Consider the following 18,167-nt stretch of genomic DNA (forward strand, 5'->3'; position numbering starts at 1 on the left):
GTTATGTGATAGTATTTCTGAGAAAAAGTCAGCTGAAATGGTGGCATAGTTGCCACTGCTTTACGTCTCGACAGCATGTTTGAACGTATTTGCAGCAGTAAATGTGGCTGATATTTCCTATTGACAGCTAGTTTCTATGTGAACATTATGAGATGGACAGCCAGCTAACAAGCTTTTTATATACAAAGATGTCAGATCAAAGCTAATCCAGTGTGGCTCCTGAAAGTGGGCAAGGGACACTGCTCCCAAATATTAAGCCTTGACCCCCATCTTAAAATTGATATGATAAAAATTATCTGCATTGTCGGAGGCCTTTTTTCCTCATTTTTTTTTATCATGTCAAATTAAGCCCTGAGCCTGTTTTTCAGGTCTCAGGCTCGAAAATGACATTCCCAGAACAAATGACCATATCTTCCCTTCTAAAAGGGTTAAATTAATAATCTTTTTTCTCAAAGTAATGATAAACCTGTGAGTTGGATGTAGAAAAGTCAGAATCAATATAGATGTTTTTTATTTTAAAGAAAATTCAGATTTTACATAGTAAAAAACTGTAAATTATAGTGTCCGTCCAAAAATTATTTTTTACTTATAGTGAAAACCACCCTTGGATGATGGGTTAGTAGACTAAAAGCTTTAGGAATCCAAAGTACAACATATAATAAGTACCCTGTATCAAGATTGATGCAAAACAAGTGACATTTGACCTTTTTAGAGAGATTTAGCAAAAAGAAACCACTTCTAAGGGTCATTTGGGTGGATTTTCCATATCTCTGGCCCCCCTTGCTCGATTTTGATGGTTGACACCTCTTTCTGACCGTTAGAGCCAATATAATCGAAGGGGGAGTCCTCCACACACACACGTTGTGAAGAGAAAAGGTGGGGGCTTCGCGCATGTAATTTTGCATCAGAGTGGACCTATCTCTAGCTTTGACATCTGGAAACGGAAAAGCAGTTTTAATGCTTATGGATTATCAGAAATAATTTCAAAGGGACACAGACACATTAGATTAACCTATGGATTAACTTCAGCAGCGTTTTTATCGTTTTAATGCCATTGAAGACCACTTTGGAGAGACTACAGAGCCAAGGTAAAAATGTTAGCATTTTTAGCTACCTAGCGTCACCTGTTTTGATGTCCGTTTTTGCTTATAACGTCGCAAATACGTATAATTCAGTGGTAATGTTGGTGTCAAACGATTCTGTGTCACCTCACGATGTGAATCGATGTGTTGGATGTGGTGAAAAGATAAATAATAAGGTTTTGTGAGTGATCTTCGGTGCAGTAAGGTGTTAGCATTTTTCGCTCGTTGCTAATTCAGAGGCTCAGTGTTAGCATTGTGGGTTTTCTTTTGAAAAAAAATAAAAAATTATCAGTTAGATGAGTTTCTTCCTGTTACATGAATATAAAGCATTCATAGTTTTATTAAATGAACATGCCCTCAGACACTGTTTCCTGCAAGATGTTGCGGGCTTAACAGGTTAAGTGAAAATGACTATATTAAAGTGTTAAGTGAATATATTAAGTTAATTACTCAAACTGCATTTGTATAGGAATGATTATGTACTATTGGCAGATAACTACTCTAACAGTGATATCTACAAGAGGTTTCCAATGTAAATTTAACTATTTTCAATTGGTTAGTATTATATTTTGTGACAGTGTGGTGACACTCATTTTAATGAAGACAAATTTGTGTATCTTGAAATTAATTAATTTGACAGAGCTGGAAACTGATTGACTTACATACTTGTTTGTGTTTACCTACACAGTCATCACAGATGAGCCAAAAATAGTAGAGGATGAAAAAAGAAGAACAGGAGAAAGGGACACACAAGAAGGAGATACAACAGATAAGAACGACAATGGAGACAACAATGAACAGGAACACCAGAACAGACAAGAGTCAATGGGTAACATAACTGAACAAATTGATTTAGGGACTGCAGATACAGGGCCAAGGCAAGTGAGACATCACTGCTTTTCATCCAGCATGTTTGGCCAGCATAAAAGATCATTTCAACCAAGTTGGTTTGATACTTTTAAATGGCTAGAATATTCTACAACTGCCAATGTAGCATTCTGCTTTAGTTGTAGATTATATGGCAAACCAAAGCAATCAAGGGATCAAAAAGACACCCTCACCACCTCAGGATACATAAACTGGAAGCGAGCATTGGATTCTTTTCGAGAGCATGAAAAGTCAAACATACACAAGGCCTCAACTATTCTTTGGAAGAGCTTTAAAGCCACCCACGTCCATGGGGACATCACAGAGCAGCTACATGCTGCAAATGTCAGTGAGATTCAGGAACGTAGGGAGTATCTGAAACGCAGAATACAGTTTAAAAGGAGAGTGATTAGTAAAATATCCATAAAGAAAAAGAAAATCTGTTTACAGTTCTGTTTCATATGGGTGTTGAGAGATGTATCCATATCTCTTAATGTTGCTCTGAAAGTGCACCAGATTGATGCATTTAACTTCAATATTTAAAAACAGAGATTTCCCTGGGGGACCCCCCTAGAGGAGGTACCAAAATAGCACTTTACCTCTGCTTATGTAACTCCGGTGTAGTGTCCCCTCGGCAACAGATCACTCAGAGCTGGTGATTACTTTCCTGCATTTCAATGGACACGAGAGCTGCGTTGCTTAAAGGGCCCATGTCATGGCCATTTCCACTGATCATAATTACATTGTTGAGGTATACTAAAATAGATTTATACTGTGCAATTTTCCAAACTCACATTGGTTTCGCATACAGCATCTCTGTAAAGTATGTGTATTCAGCAGTATTCACTCTCTCCACTAAACGACTCGTTGGAGCTCTTGCCCCCCCCTCCCTGTGAGCCTAGTGTGCTCCGATTGGTCAGCTCGGCCACTCTGTTCTGATTAGTCAACCACCAGAGAGGCTCCGCCCATGTCTAACAGTGCTTTTTTCGGCTCGCTCTCGGAACATCAGTCTTATAATGGCGTCGGTACAGCCGTATATTTTATACGCTAACTAACCGAACTGTACCTACAACTGTTGTTATAGAAGAGAGTGACGGCCCCAGGGCCTTTGTGCAGGTGTGTTGCAGGTCTTACGATGGGGTGGAGCTGAAGAGGCTAATCAGCGCGATCACGGACACCTGGCCGGAGCCGAGGTGCTATTAAGCCCAGCTGCCCGGAGTCACACGGCGGCCCCTGTCTCTCTCCAAAGCGACTGCAGAAGGACGAACTCGGCGATCCTCTCCCCTCGACCACCTATCTCTGCATTTACCACAATAAATGTGCTCGTGTATGTCTCCTTGTCTTTCCGTTGTGGCCTACGAGCCGGTCATAACAAAGAGTAAGTTATTTTTACCTGTAATAAACTACTACTGTTTGATGAGAAATCAAATCATGGTTTGCTATATATGAATGATATGTTATAGGAGCAAATAATTCAGGGAAGAAAGGATAGGCCTACTAAGTATTTCCATTAAACTTTATTTTTAGAAACGTACAAAATGAACATAAATATACATATATACACGGTATATCATCAATTCCTCCCCGTTGTCGGCATCTTGCCTATCGCAGCCGGGGCTTTTTAGGACGATGCATCAGTGTGGTAGTCCCGTCATGTATTGTCCGCCAGGATCTGGTTGGACGAAATCAAATGCAAATCACAAAATATTAGAGAAACTTAGTTGTTTAAGATTCGTTAGTAGTAGTTGTGGTAGGAGTGTGGATCTATCTAATCCATCTATCTAATGAACACAGTAAGCTTGCCAGCTAATATGCTAACCTAGCTTTCTTGTTTACTTTGGTAACTAACACGATATGAACGCTAGCTCGGAGGAACGGCAACTATAATGTAGTGTAATAAAACTACTATGAACAAAAGCTAGTGGTTCATATTAGGCTAGCAATAACGTGTTTATAATTGCAATCTTATACGGGTAGTCTGCTATGTTCGGTCATTCATTGTAACTGGCATGAATACATTGTTTTGCGCTAGCATGTATAGCTAGCGTCGTTAGCTATACATGCAGTATGTACATGTACTGTCACAATGTACGGTAAATCACCCGGAGTATACTGTATGAGTATTCCGTGTGTGACTGCAGACATTCTCCTGCCATGACAAACATGTAAGGCCATCTGCTGACATTGTAGTTGATATATTTAAACGCTAGCAATGTCGTTAGCCCAGTAAGCTGGGCTTGTTTAGTGTAATAAAACCACTATGAACAAAAGCTAGTGATTCATATTAGGCTAGCAAGAACGTGTTTACAATTGCAATCTTATACGGGTAGTCTGCTACATTCATTGTAGCTGGCATAACACAAATGTTTTCCCGAGCAAACCCATGTCTAGCTCCGTTGGTTAGCTCGGTAGCATACACGCTACGCCAGCTATAATGTAATTATGTTTTGCGACTGACCGTACGGCAAATCACCCGGAGTATACTGTCTATGAGTATTTCGTGTGTGAATGCAGACATTCTCCTGCTATGAGATACATGTATGCAAGGCCATCTGCTGATATTAGAGTTGATATATGGAAACGCTAGCAACTTAGTTAGCACAGTTAGCACTGTGTCAATGGCTTAGCAGTCCGACACAGTTTACACATTTAAACAGTCTTGTTTGATAAATACACAAATAACAATGCAAACTTACAGGTTGTGTACCCGAATCTTCCCCTGCTCCAAACGGTCCAAACAAACTAGGAATAGCATCGTCCTTCAGTTTCAAATGCTGTGCATATCCGGCCTCAAACTGGGCAATGTTTTGGAAGCTTTCGTCTGTGAAATGCCACGCACACAGTAACGTTCTTCGAACCTCTGAAGGAACAGTGTTAAAAAGACATTTCAACCACTGACTTCGTCGTGGTTCTTCCGTCGGTAGGACAAACAGCTCAGATTTCTCCTCACATTTCAGGAAACAGGTCCTTGGCATTGGCATGACTGGATCGATTGTGACCTGAACTAGAGATGGGCGAGTACTGATTCATCCGGATCATTAACCCGGATCCTAGAAATGAGCTGGTCGTGACGAGTCTCCCCTCTCCATTAACCCGAGTCCTTTGAGTCCCACACTTGGTGTGACGTACAAATTAAAACTATAAATTGCGTCACTCGCTACTCTCTTTATAACATGTAAAATCACATTACAACGTACCCCAGTCCATCTGCCTACCCTTTAGCAAGTAGGATAGCTGCCAGAAGTTATCGTTTGGCTCAGGGGAGGGGACGCGGATCAGTGAAACTTCCTGCAGACTCGTGGGGACTCAGAGGAGCCGACGGCTCCTAACCGTAATAGCATAGCAGATCCAGAGATCCATACTCGTCATGTGCACGAGCATAGCCCCTCCTCCAGCACCCGGCTCCCGCGCTATATTATGCACGAGTCAACAGCAGACTCAGAGATTCGCAAATCCTGACTCACTGTGCAAAACATAGCAGACTCGTGCGGACCATAGACTGTATATATAAATGGACGTAGGGTCCGTGACGTCACCCATAGGATTCTGCAGAGTTGCCGAGAAGCCCTTAGTAGGCGGAGTCGGCCACTAACGGCTCGACAGTGACGTCTGAGTCTAACTCCCGCCTGCTCCAGCCTGCTCCAAATAAGGGCAAAGAGGCGGAGCCGAGGCGGGACCTTCTGCCTCCAGCTGGGAAGTAACAGAGCTAGCTCAAGCTAAGAAGCTAAGCTAACATGGTCCCCATCTGCACACTGCCATCACATTTTACGTTTCTAAGGTAAGCGGACATGAAACTATTCAGCAAAACTATAAATAATAATCTAAGTTATTGAGTTTTTAGCATAATACTTCAGAATCTTAAAATCCCTTAACGTTTGTATGCAATGTGCTAAATGCAACACTGGAATCAAGCAAATATTAATATGTTTGCATGACATTAGTTATTTATATTTTGCTATCACTTAATTATACGTTTAATACATTTAAGTCAAGCTAAGGTACAGTACATGTGATGGTAGCTAGTTAGTGCTCTTACCTGTGAGGCCTCCTCCAAACAGCATTATAACCAGACTGTATCATTAAAACTATAAGTACCAGTTCTAGATCCTTGACTTTAGACAAACAATTCAAAAGACAAAATGTATTTAAAGACCAATCTTTATTTGAAGGTGCCTCTTAACCTGGGATATTAGTTATACAGTAATAGTATTGACAATCTAAAAAAACTGAGCAACTCAACAGTCAACTTTATATTTCTTATTGTCTAAAGCATTTATTATTTTCATTTTCCCCTCTCATATTCAGTGTGGAGTGTGGACGGATTGAGACAGCGTGGTGTCCAGAGAGCTGCAGAGACTTCAGGGAGAAACCTCCGTGTGATGGATGTCCTGTCTGTTGGTTTGGAGAGGACTGAGGGTCTTTCCTCTGCGAGGAGGACCAGGCCTGATGGAGGAGCCCATGCTGGGCATAGCTGATACCACCTGCACAGGCCTTGTCTGTCACTTTATTTGACTAAATGTGTTTACTTATACATTTAATAGGTTTACACCTTCTGTCCATATGTGCTTTTTATTTAAAACATGTTTGATTCACTTTTGGTTCAGATTTCAATAAATTGAATTTGTATTTGCACTCCTTTTGTCCATTATTCTTACTGAAAATGTTAGATTACACATTCACATCCGACTGAAGATTGGCCCCATTTATTTGCGGTACAAGGTACATGTTGTGAAGCTTATGAAGTGAGGCAAATAGAAATAATCAGCTGATGGAGTGTAGATGTGGAAATAGGTGCATTCGATCAGCTGACTTCACAATAAAAGTAGTTTCTTAGTGAATGTCCTGTACTGGTCTTAAAATCTCATAACATCATCTTTTAATTTTCCTATTGGATGTTCTTCTTGACCCTCGGAGAAAGAGGAGATGCTGAGTCGTGTCTTTCAGGCATGTCCTTTCCTAACAAAAATTACAGGAAACATAAAGCATATTATTGCAGAACAAGTGTGTTATTTATGAAAGAGGTGTGCTTGTGTTTAGGGGCTGTAGATATAATTATTTTGTAATTGTAATGTTTTTTTTTATTTCAACAGTGAGCTACAAAGACAATCAGATTATGAATGAACAGTATGAAATGTATCAACATTGAAATGTATTTTATTATCAAAATAATATTTAACTGTTATTAAAACAAGCTTGCTCTGTTGTCTCACTGAAAGAATAACTTTTACCACGTTTTTACAGACAATATTGAGAGATAAATAGCAGTTCTCACTATGCGTTAAATATCTTTGCCTTCAATACCTTAAATTAGAAAGCTGACAGTCATATTGCTTGTTAACATCTAAATGTAACCCTTTGCATGGAAAAAACCCTCAACTTCACTGATGTGTAGGTGATCTAGTATTTAGTATTGTTTAATGGAATGTATAGCAGTGTATTAAAGTCAATACTTCATTTATTTAAACCAATATCTTTCTTGATTCTTTGTACAGTATGAAAAAAGAGTATTTGTACCTGTGCTGAAGTTCACTGCTGTGAGGAGTCCAGTTCTGTCTCTCACTCTCTGGTCCAGCCTGTCGAATCACCTGGACACTTTAAACAAACAGATATATATGTAAAGAACCATGTGTACAAACAATATAACTTATTATCTTCTGTTGAACATGTTGGATTGTGTATTGTCCGAGTCCTTTTTATTTTACTGTAACTTTGGAAGTTGTGTTACCAATGCTTACTATTTATTTGATACCAATTTGGTAATGCAATTAATAAAAACAACAAGGTTTGGGTTCGTTCTTCAGATGACTGTGACGTTAACGTGTAAGCTCAATAATGAACTCCAGCTCAACCAACCATATTGTAATATCTAAGTAATCATCTTGAAATATGACATTAATAATTGTAATATACACACATCTTATTGTGAGGTTGATTTCACATACACTACTTCGACGTTAGCTTGTCTACATACTTGAGCATAGCCAATTTAAATTAACCTTAGGATGCATAAAGTTCCTACCTACATAATAAAATATCTCTCTAAGTTACAAGGATGACCTTATTTTATCAACCTCAAACAGAAGCCTTTTGTTCTACAGTATTATCCCACTTAACGCTTAACACTTGTCTATTTCGTTTTAACCTTTATATATACAGTCTATGGTTTTAAGTTAACTTGGAGGCTAAGATTAGCATCGTTAGCACCGATGTAGCTAGCTTACACGCTAACCCAAGCCTTAACATTCATTACGTAGCTGATTGAAATCATAAACACATAAATAAAGTAGGGCTGTCAGTCGATTAAAATATTTAATCGCGATTAATCGCATGATTGTCCATAGTTAATCGCGATTAATCGCAAATTAATCGCACATTTTTTATCTGTTCTAAATGTACCTTAGAGGGATATTTTTCAAGTTTTTAATACTCTTATCAACATATGAGTGGACAACTATGCTTTATATGTTTGTTTATTATCATTTGAACAATGACAAATATTCTCATGAATATTAAACACAACAACCTCTGAACATTACAAATATTCGCCTCAATTCAACCTAGAACCTCTCTCATACAATACTGTGTGTGTGTGTGTGTGTGTGTGTGTGTGTGTGTGTGTGTGTGTGTGTGTGTGTGTGTGTGTGTGTGTGTGTGTGTGTGTGTGTGTGTGTGTGTGTGTGTGTGTGTGTGTGTGTGTGTGTGAATGTGGAGGATCGTTGGAGCTATGTGCAGCTCAAGGCATATATGATATATGCCTGTGTGTATGAGCTGTGTTGCGGCACTATCCGTGCTGAGTGTGCTGTCTGGCTACCTGCATAAAGTCAAGTGCTCGGCGCAGTTGTCGGCGAAATGTCGCTCCTCTGTTTTCATTGAAACAGCTCCTTATATCCGTTAGCTCAGCTAGCTAGCACCAGATGCTAACAACAACACGTAAGGTGTGCTTCGCTCGCGCCACACATACACACACCCTCCCGGTCCTCCCGATGGCCAGTCCGGGCCTGCCGGTGAGCGTGGAAGTGTGGTCTGCCACAAGCGGGCAGCAGGAGCGGGGCTGTCAGCATCAGCTTGTAGATGGTATTTTAAACTCGATGCGCTCTGAAACTACGGCGGCCGAGGACAAAAAATACACATGCGTTAATCGCGTTAAAATAATTAGTGGCGTTAATTTTTTTTTGCGTTAACGCGTTATTAACGCGTTAACTTGACAGCCCTAAAATAAAGTACTCGAATTTCACTTACCGCAAAACGGCATTCATGCACCGTCTGTTTTAACCGCAGAGCGAGTCACAATAGTCCGATATATAAGCATGAAGAACAAACAAACACGGCCGGGATCAAGTTGTGTTCCCTGGATGAACTGACCAGGCAGAGTCCCTGTAGCTTCACGGAGACGGAGCAGCTAGCAGAGAGACAAGAAGCTAACAGCAGCAGTCACTTGACAGAGCTGTCACTCAATGTGACCACGCCCTAATTTATGCAAAAACTTTAAGACCTAATATAAATAAAAGGGTCATGTTAGAAAACAATTCACTCACAGATTCATAATCATGAAGGTGGAATCTAACTATATACATAATAAAATGTATTGCAGCCAGGGCTAGAAACGTTTTTTTTCTGCTGTGAAAATGGGCATTTTAACATGGGGGTCTATGGAAATTGCTCCTTTCTGCAGTCAGCGCCTATCGGCCAATATATGAACTGCAGTTTGTGGCACTTCCGTATTGGCGTCCCGGCTCTTCCCCAGAGTTTGCCGCTTGGTGCGGACTCAGAGCTGTAACCGTATAGCAGCAGATCCAGAGATCCAGCAGACTCGTCATCATGCAGCAGACTCAGATTCGCTAAATCGCAAAATGACCCTTTTTTTTGTGATCAATATGTGTTATTAAAGCAAAAGACACCACTTTACACACATTTAACACATACAAACACCAGTATTGCAATGATTACGCAGTCCATGAGAAAATAGGGGTTAGATTAGATCTACAGTGAGTACATACACACTGTTTTCATGACCCAAATATGTATATATGTTCATTTTAATTAATTTCTTATTTTTCATGGGTGGAGATACTTGGTGAAGTTGTTGCAGTGGTGATTTGTTGACCAGCCCCCTTGACCCCTTGACCCAATAACAGACCTTTCTGATTGGAAGGTTAGGGGGTAGTCCCCCTCCCCCCACTTATCACCACTCCCCACGATCAAGATTCTCCTGTGAAACACCTCAGACAGGAGTGACAAGAGAAGAGAGAGTGACAGTGACAGAGGATTATTTGCTAAAGATAAGAGGATTGTTTGTTGAAGATGAGTGCTCGGAAAATAAGTGATATATGGATGCATTTTGTTGGAGTAAATCAGGCACAAGCAAGATGTCAGTATTGCAAAAACCTGATATCTGTTCATGCAGGGAGCACATCCAATATGAGGAGGCACTTAAAAACGAAACACCCCACTGCACTTTTAGCAGACACTCAACAGACAACAACAGGGACAGCAGAAGCAGCAGCGACAACATCTGCTACATCAACCAGCACAGATTCAGGTGTGGCAAGTACAGCAACTCAACTTGCAACAGCCACCACCACAGCACCACAAGCAGCCAGAAAAAGGCCAAGACAAACCACTATGGGAGGGTTTATAAAAAGGCCCATTCAACCACTGCAACAGAGTAAAGTGGACCAGGCTTTGGTTAAAATGATAGCCACTGATTTTCAACCATTCTCAATTGTTGAAGACAGGGGGTTCAGAGCATACACAGAGGCACTGGACCCATCGTATGTGCTGCCAAGCAGAGGCACTATATCAAAGCGGATGCTGCCCAACCTTTTTGAAAAGGTCAGAGCTGACATTGAAGAGCAGATTAAGACTGCTCCTGCTGTATGTTTAACAACAGACTGCTGGACCTCCAACACAACAACAAGCTACATGTCAGTGACATGCCACTATATCACTGACTTTAAACTTAGATCCAATTTACTGGACTGTTTTGTTGTCACAGAGCAGCACACATCTCAAAATCTGGCGCAAGAGTTGAGCCGGGTTGCAAAAGAGTGGGGCAATCAAGACAAAATTAGGAGTAGAAGTACACAGTAGCATAACATTTAAATACTCCAGTAAAGTACAAGTACCTCAACATTTTACTCAAGTACAGTACAATATTTAAAAATAATTATATATATTTCATTTATTTCACATTTAAATAAAGCAATTAATTCGGTTAACAATTTGTTAGTTTTTTTCCTTTAAAAAAATAACAAAAAGTAAATACAAGAATGCCGTTAAAGTACCGGATCGATAAGCAGTATTGATAAGACTAGCAGTACCGTAGAAAACCTTAACGATACCCATCCCTAGATATTACACAAGTAAAGTGTTAAGAAAGTGAAATGTTGCTTTACGAATTTCAACACTTGATGCTGTCACCTTGATTCCAATGTCAGAAACCTGTATTTGCCTAACTGAATTGGTTTAAAGAGAGAAAACATTTTGACTAAAAGTTGACTAAAACGTTTTGAGTTTTCGTCGACTAAAACTCGACTAAAACGTTTTGAGTTTTCGTCGACTAAAACTAGACTAAAACTATGAAGGATAGAAATGACTAAAATGTGACTAAAACTAATAACCATTTTCGTCTAAAGACTAAGACTAAATCAAAAACAGCTGCCAAAATTAACACTGCTCGGGGAGGGAGAAAAAAAGCCACAGCGGAGAATAAACAGAAGGGTAACCATGGTAACGATGGGCGGGAAGTCTTCTTCGCTGCTTTTGTGGTAGACTACAGCGCCACTTACAGGCCTGGCATATGTGCTACAGCGTCTCCAGAGCTTTCGAGCGGCAATGGCCGGCCGTGGCCCAACCCCACATTCCCCTGATAGGTGGAGAGTTGGCCCAATAGCCGTAGCGCCACTTTCCTGACGTCAGGACAGTGTTCAAATCTGGATCAGTCTGTATCAGATCCGTTGCAGCCCCTTTTTTAGAGATTTGGGTATGGAGGAAAATAGAGAGGGTTGTGTTTTCTGACACTTGGTGAGTTCCCTGGAACACCGGGGACACATATTCATGTATAAAAGACGTACACAAGTGCATGATAGGTCCCCTTTAAACAAACTGGTGTACAAAACTCACATACCTGATAATAGTTGGTCAGTTTATTTGTATTCCATAAGGGAAATGTTGATCTTTAACAGGTAATATTAATACTTATGTAACAGTAAAAACTAAAAGTAGAAAAAAGGTAACTATGTCATGTTCGAGCATACTGGATGATATTTTGTATACATTATTTCTTCTTTGTTGGTGCAAACACTGCCATGCTGGGTAAACTACCTTCTTATATCTGCTCCTTGATCTCACGGAGAGTGGCAAGTAGCTATTGCCTGAGATCACAGGATGTGTTTTTATTACATGTGCAAAGTGCTAGGACTGTTTTAGGTGCTAAAGCTTTTATGTGCGCTGCTCCTCTAGCTTGGAACACTATGCAAAAAATATTGAAACTCAGCATTTTGATTCCCTTGCATCATTTTAAAGCACGACTGGATGAAATATTATTGGATACCTGTAAATGTAAATAGATGCTAATGTATACCCCTGTAATTATGTTGTGATGTCCTTTTTGTTTTCTGTTTGTTTTTATATGTGTAACTCAATGTACCGCAGGTCTCCCTTGTAAAAGAGATCGTTGATCTCAATGGGATTTTTAACCTGGATAAATAAAGGCTACAAACAAACAAACAAACACTAACTCCGATCTGCCCCTACAACAGGCTGCTGCATACAGCATTGTTCATAAATTCATAACCAATAGAAATCCTGCCAGCCTTCAACGATAAAGTATTCATCTGAACATCTAAGTAGGTTGAAATGTGTGAAAGAAATATAACGTAACATAAATATGCTTCTATCCTCCCCAGCTCCCATCAGCCTGTTGGCAGGCAGACCTGGATCTGGTTACAGCCAATTAACACGGGCAGATAAAGTCCTGAGCAGTGAAGAGCTGCATGTTGTGATCGGGCCATGAATTGTTAAACAGCTCTGGTGCTTTCAAACTCGTAGAGAGCTGACAAATGCAACTGCTGCATCTGCCAGACATGCACTAATTTTAACGTCTACAATCAGAGGAGCTCATATTATCGCCGTATCGATCTGCGTGAGGAAAGAGACGAGCACTCAGCCCTTAGTGAGGCTGCTCTAATGGGAGAGAATCATGGACGCAGTAAAAACTTAGGAGACCCCGTCGGATGTGATTTCACATAAAAGCAACAAAAGGACCTGTCCTGTAGTTAAAGATGCGTTGGGATGCGTGTCAACCAATATAAAACCTTTTAACACACGTTATAATTGGTCATTCTGTTATTGTATTTGTTGTATTGCATTCTCTGCCTAAAAGAATACTACATAAATAAAGTTTGCTCATTGATTATAAAATAGTTTTTCACTGTGGTATGCCATTAAGGGAAATAAATAAGTGATTGATAAACAAGTTTGTCTTTTAATATATTTAATAAAGTAATAAAGAAAGTCAAAATTCTATTGAAATCGATCTCAAATTGCTGGAACAGAGCAATTTCGCCACAAGAGGATAAAGACATTCTGCAAACGGAACACTCAACAAGCCCCCCATATAGAAAACAGAAAGCAGCCAACTAATCCAACCCATACATTGAGACAATGTCTAAACATTAAAACCATAAAACCCTCCGGTCCATTTGCAAATCCAGCTTTACCTTTCCCTAGAGAGGGCCCGGGAATAAACATGGTCCAGTGTGTTTCAACAGTCATCAGGGCAGCTGATTTGCTCAGAAACTCTCGACAAGACTTTCTTCATGTTACACCTAGAACAGTGAGGTGTGTTGATTTTGTATCATTGCTTTCACACCGGACGCAAAGCAAATGTGTAACAAAAGTTCATATGGTGGAAATTATTCTGAATTTAAAAATATACAGGGTGAATTGCCTATAAGAAAATGTTGCTTCATAAAAGTGAAGGATTTAAGAAACAGAAGACTTGTCAAAACCACCTCAGCAGAGACCAAGATTACACATATTTATGGTCAAAAACTTAAGTGTGAGCTTTAACTTGTTAAATGTTGATCGCTGTGGCCTGGTTGTTTCCCCGCTCAGTAGTTTTGGATATATGTAAATGCTGTGAGTTTCCTGCTGCTTCAAAGAACTGTGCACACACTCCACTTTCCTTTTGTTCTTTTGGTTATGTAAAGCCATGAAGGTAACTGTTTCCTGCAGGAAATTTTTTTCCTTTAGTACCTTTTATGTTCAAGAAACTTTGGCTTAATACCTTTGTTTGATTAAGGGATTTGATCAGTGGCAAACCTCTCAGAGCTGGAATGTTCATGAAAGATTCAGCAGTTTGGTGTTTAGTCTGACAACAAAACATCATTACACATGTAATCGACTGAAGCCCAGAATACAAGGGGGAATTATTCCTGTAAAACACATGCTGAGAAATATTTCAATGCAATGAAAAGACAGAATAAGTTTTATGAAGGGCAACATCATTGTGAACTTATTAGGGCTGTCAGTCGATTAAAATATTTAATAATTAATCGCACATTTTTTATCTGTTCTAAATGTACCTTAGAGGAATATTTTTTAAGTTTTTAATACTCTTATCAACATATGAGTAGACAAATATGCTTTATGCAAATGTTTGTTTATCATTGGAACAATGACAAATATTCTCCTGAATATTCTCAACACAACAACCTGGAACCTCTCTCTCTCTCTCTCTTACACTCTCTCCCAACCCTGTGTACTTCTTTGCACTGAGCCAGTTGCTCAAACAGACAAGCCTGCTTACAGTTGTCGGCGAAATGCCGCTCCTCTGTCTTCATCTTCAGTCAAAGCATGAAACTGAAGTTCCCACTGTGGGTCAAAATAATGCGCTGTGATGTGCAGTCGACACGTTGGATGCGATCCGAATTATCTAACGCAGCCCCTCGTCCTCCACAATGTTAAGCTGTAGCCACCCATTTAGCTATCGCTGTTGTTGTCCAGACATTTCCCCGGCAAACTTTCAAGCGTGGTCTGCCACAAGCGAGCGGCAGGAGCGGGGCTGTCAGCATCAGCTGTGTGCTTGGCTTGCTGTTTAAAACACCTTTTTATGTATCCATATCTCTCGCTAGAATCTCCCACCATCCAACTAACAACAACAACAACAACGTCAAGCCTTTGGGCTCTGAAACTACGGGGCGGGCCGAGGACAAATACACATGCGTTAATCGCACGTTAAAAAGAAATTGCGTTAACGCGTTATTAACGCGTTAACTTGACAGCCCTAGAACTTATACATTATTCATTTAAATACTTTATAGAACATTTGGCCTTGACAAACCTTCAGTGTTACGGTTACCATCAAATCTCGCTATCAACAAATAACAATTCTAAAATCACATAGGATATCGACCAGTTAGTTGACGAAGAGCCAGACTGTGTAATCAGAGTAACAATGATTCATACTTTTAGATTTTAAAAGGGGAACCTGAGCATGTTGCTGGTAGCTTGACATCAAATATTCTTTAATCTTTTGTCCTTGTCCCTTGTCAGTGCCAAAATAACCACAGCGTCCCAAAAGACACATTCTAAATGTATCTCCAATAATACACATAGCATATCGAGAGGGGATACAAGGCATTAAGTGCACTTTAAAAGTTCCAAACAATCAAGTACTCCAAAAATATTTGTATCAGTTACACATGATGCTGAATAAATAAGCAATCAAGTCCATAGATTACACATTTCTAAGTGTTTTCTCAAGCTATCCAAGAAGGTGTGATGAATCAGCGTGTCATGAGTGGTGATCAGAGGCCTCACTTATAAAGTTGTATGTGACCAAAAAAAGGCGTACACCACTTTCCAAGCAGACTCTTGGGAGGATACAAATCAAACAGGAAAATGTGTGCCATCCACACTCTTTGACCCAAGCATACAACATCACTCGAGGAAAGAGAAACTGCCACTCAATAAAACGTGTAAAATGTATACCATTGTTCATGACATTACAATTCATAAACACCTGTCTGATACTCACTGTGTGCACACAATAGGGCTGCCCTCGACTAAAGATTTTTCTAGTCGACCAATAGTCGTCAATTAAGGCGATTAATCGTCGCACGTTTATGATACATTATTATTATATATTATAATTATATATTATAAATATATTATAAATATATATATTTTTTTTTTCTCCCAAACTGGTTTCAGTTTCAATGGCTGATAAAGAGCGTTATTATAACAGCATGGTACGTTGTGCTTCACATAAAATATAAAATAAAACTGTAATAATGAACCTTTGAATTATAAATTAAATGTAGAGAGCGCATGAGAGTCACAGCGCACGGACGCAGCGGTATAAACAGCAGGAGTGGAGTGCACCAGCTGGGCGTGAGACTGGTCGTAACTCTACGTCCGACGTAGAACCGAAGGTTAAGACCAAACTAAAGTTATGACTAGTGCACCACTTAGACTTAAGCCCTGTATGCGTTGCGCCTGGGTGTAACTTTTACGCCTAGTATGGAGAAGGCGTAAATCGGAAAGACAGACTAGTATCCATAGTAACGTAAAACAGGCAAGAAGGAAAATAACGATGGCAGTGCGTCTTGCTTACATGTTTAACAACGAAAGGGCATTAAGACGAGAGAGTCATTTGTGATCGAACAAACCCACTGGACATCTATTCAGTGAGCTGATAGAGAGGTTTCGTTTCGGCAGACATGCCCTTTTTGAATGAATCGAGGAGATCTCCCCTCAACTACAGCATGGATCAGACAGAAACGCTACGCTCTCCCCAACCTTGCAAGTGCTGATTGCGCTCAGATTTTACGCGAACGGGCTGCTTTGAATGGAGAAGTTTGAGTGTTAAATGATGTAGACGTGTATTGCTTGGCAAAAATTACTGTTTTGCGTGTATTGACGTGGACGCGTCACGCGCATTTTAAGACTAGGCGCAGCTACGACCCTGACTAGTCAGGCTTGGTGCACTCGGTGTAAATTCAAATCACTAAGTCGGACGTAGCTAAGCCCGACGTTAGAGTTAAGACCTACTTTTTTACGCCCAGCTGGTGCACTCCAGTCCAAAAGCTCTGGTCAGGATTCTTATTGTGTGTGTGAACAAGCAGCGAGGACACACATGGAATATTTAGTTCTAGTTTCTATTATTCATATATCTGAATATAACAACCCAATAAATACTACAGAGGAAACAGAAACACTGAAAATATGAGCGTCGGCAAAAATCCCTCCGCATTACGCCCTCATCATGAAATGAAAGCTTTATCGTTTTCTGAGGTCATAATGATTATATTGTAGCGTCTCGCTATAGGAACACAGGGAGGCTTTGTATGTCTTTTATCCGGGAGTTTATTAATAACGATCACAGATTACTGTTGGCCGTAACCACGTCAAAACAATGAAACAACTTGGTTAACTCCTCACTCTCACACACCTACTCAGTCAGCTCTTTCGTAGCATTCCCCGGCTCTCTCTCTAGGAACCTCCCTCTTCGACACCCAACCAATCAGACGACACTCTCTCACTTACCTCACAGCCACAAGTCACAAGAACTGTCTATCAAAACAAAACAGTGACACGTCGTTGACATTCTGTAAAATATAAATAAACTCTGAACAATCATTTCTTTTTTTTCCTTCAAATAATCGACAAATGAAAAATTGCTCAATTAAGACTTTATTAGTCGACTAGTAATTAGTCGACTATTAGGGGGCAGCCCTAGCACACAGCAAACTTTTGGAATATGAAATGCATACTCTCGGCAGGCAAATACAAGTACACAGTTTCATGAATCATAAACACTGTGTGCACAATTATTAGGCGAGTACTTTGACCATATCATAATTGTATGCATCATTTCTGACTCCAAGCTGTATAAACTTGATTGTATATTGGATTTAAGCATATTAGGTGATGTGTATGTGTAATGAAGGAGGGTGTGGCATAAGGAGATCAACACCCTACATGAAAGTGTGCATAATTATTAGGCAGCTCTTTTGTCTCGTGCAAAATGGGCCAAAAAAGAGATTTAACTGACTCTGAAAAGTCATATATTTAAAAAAGTGGGATTCAGCACTCTTGAAATTGCTATATACTGGGGCGTGATCAGAGGACCATCAAATGTGTTGTTGCAAATAGTTACGGTTACTAAGACATTATGAGACCCCTTTCACTTGATTTAGGGCTTTGCACTAA

The sequence above is a fragment of the Trematomus bernacchii genome, unplaced genomic scaffold (assembly GCF_902827165.1).
Source record: "Trematomus bernacchii unplaced genomic scaffold, fTreBer1.1, whole genome shotgun sequence".
NCBI lineage: Eukaryota > Metazoa > Chordata > Actinopteri > Perciformes > Nototheniidae > Trematomus > Trematomus bernacchii.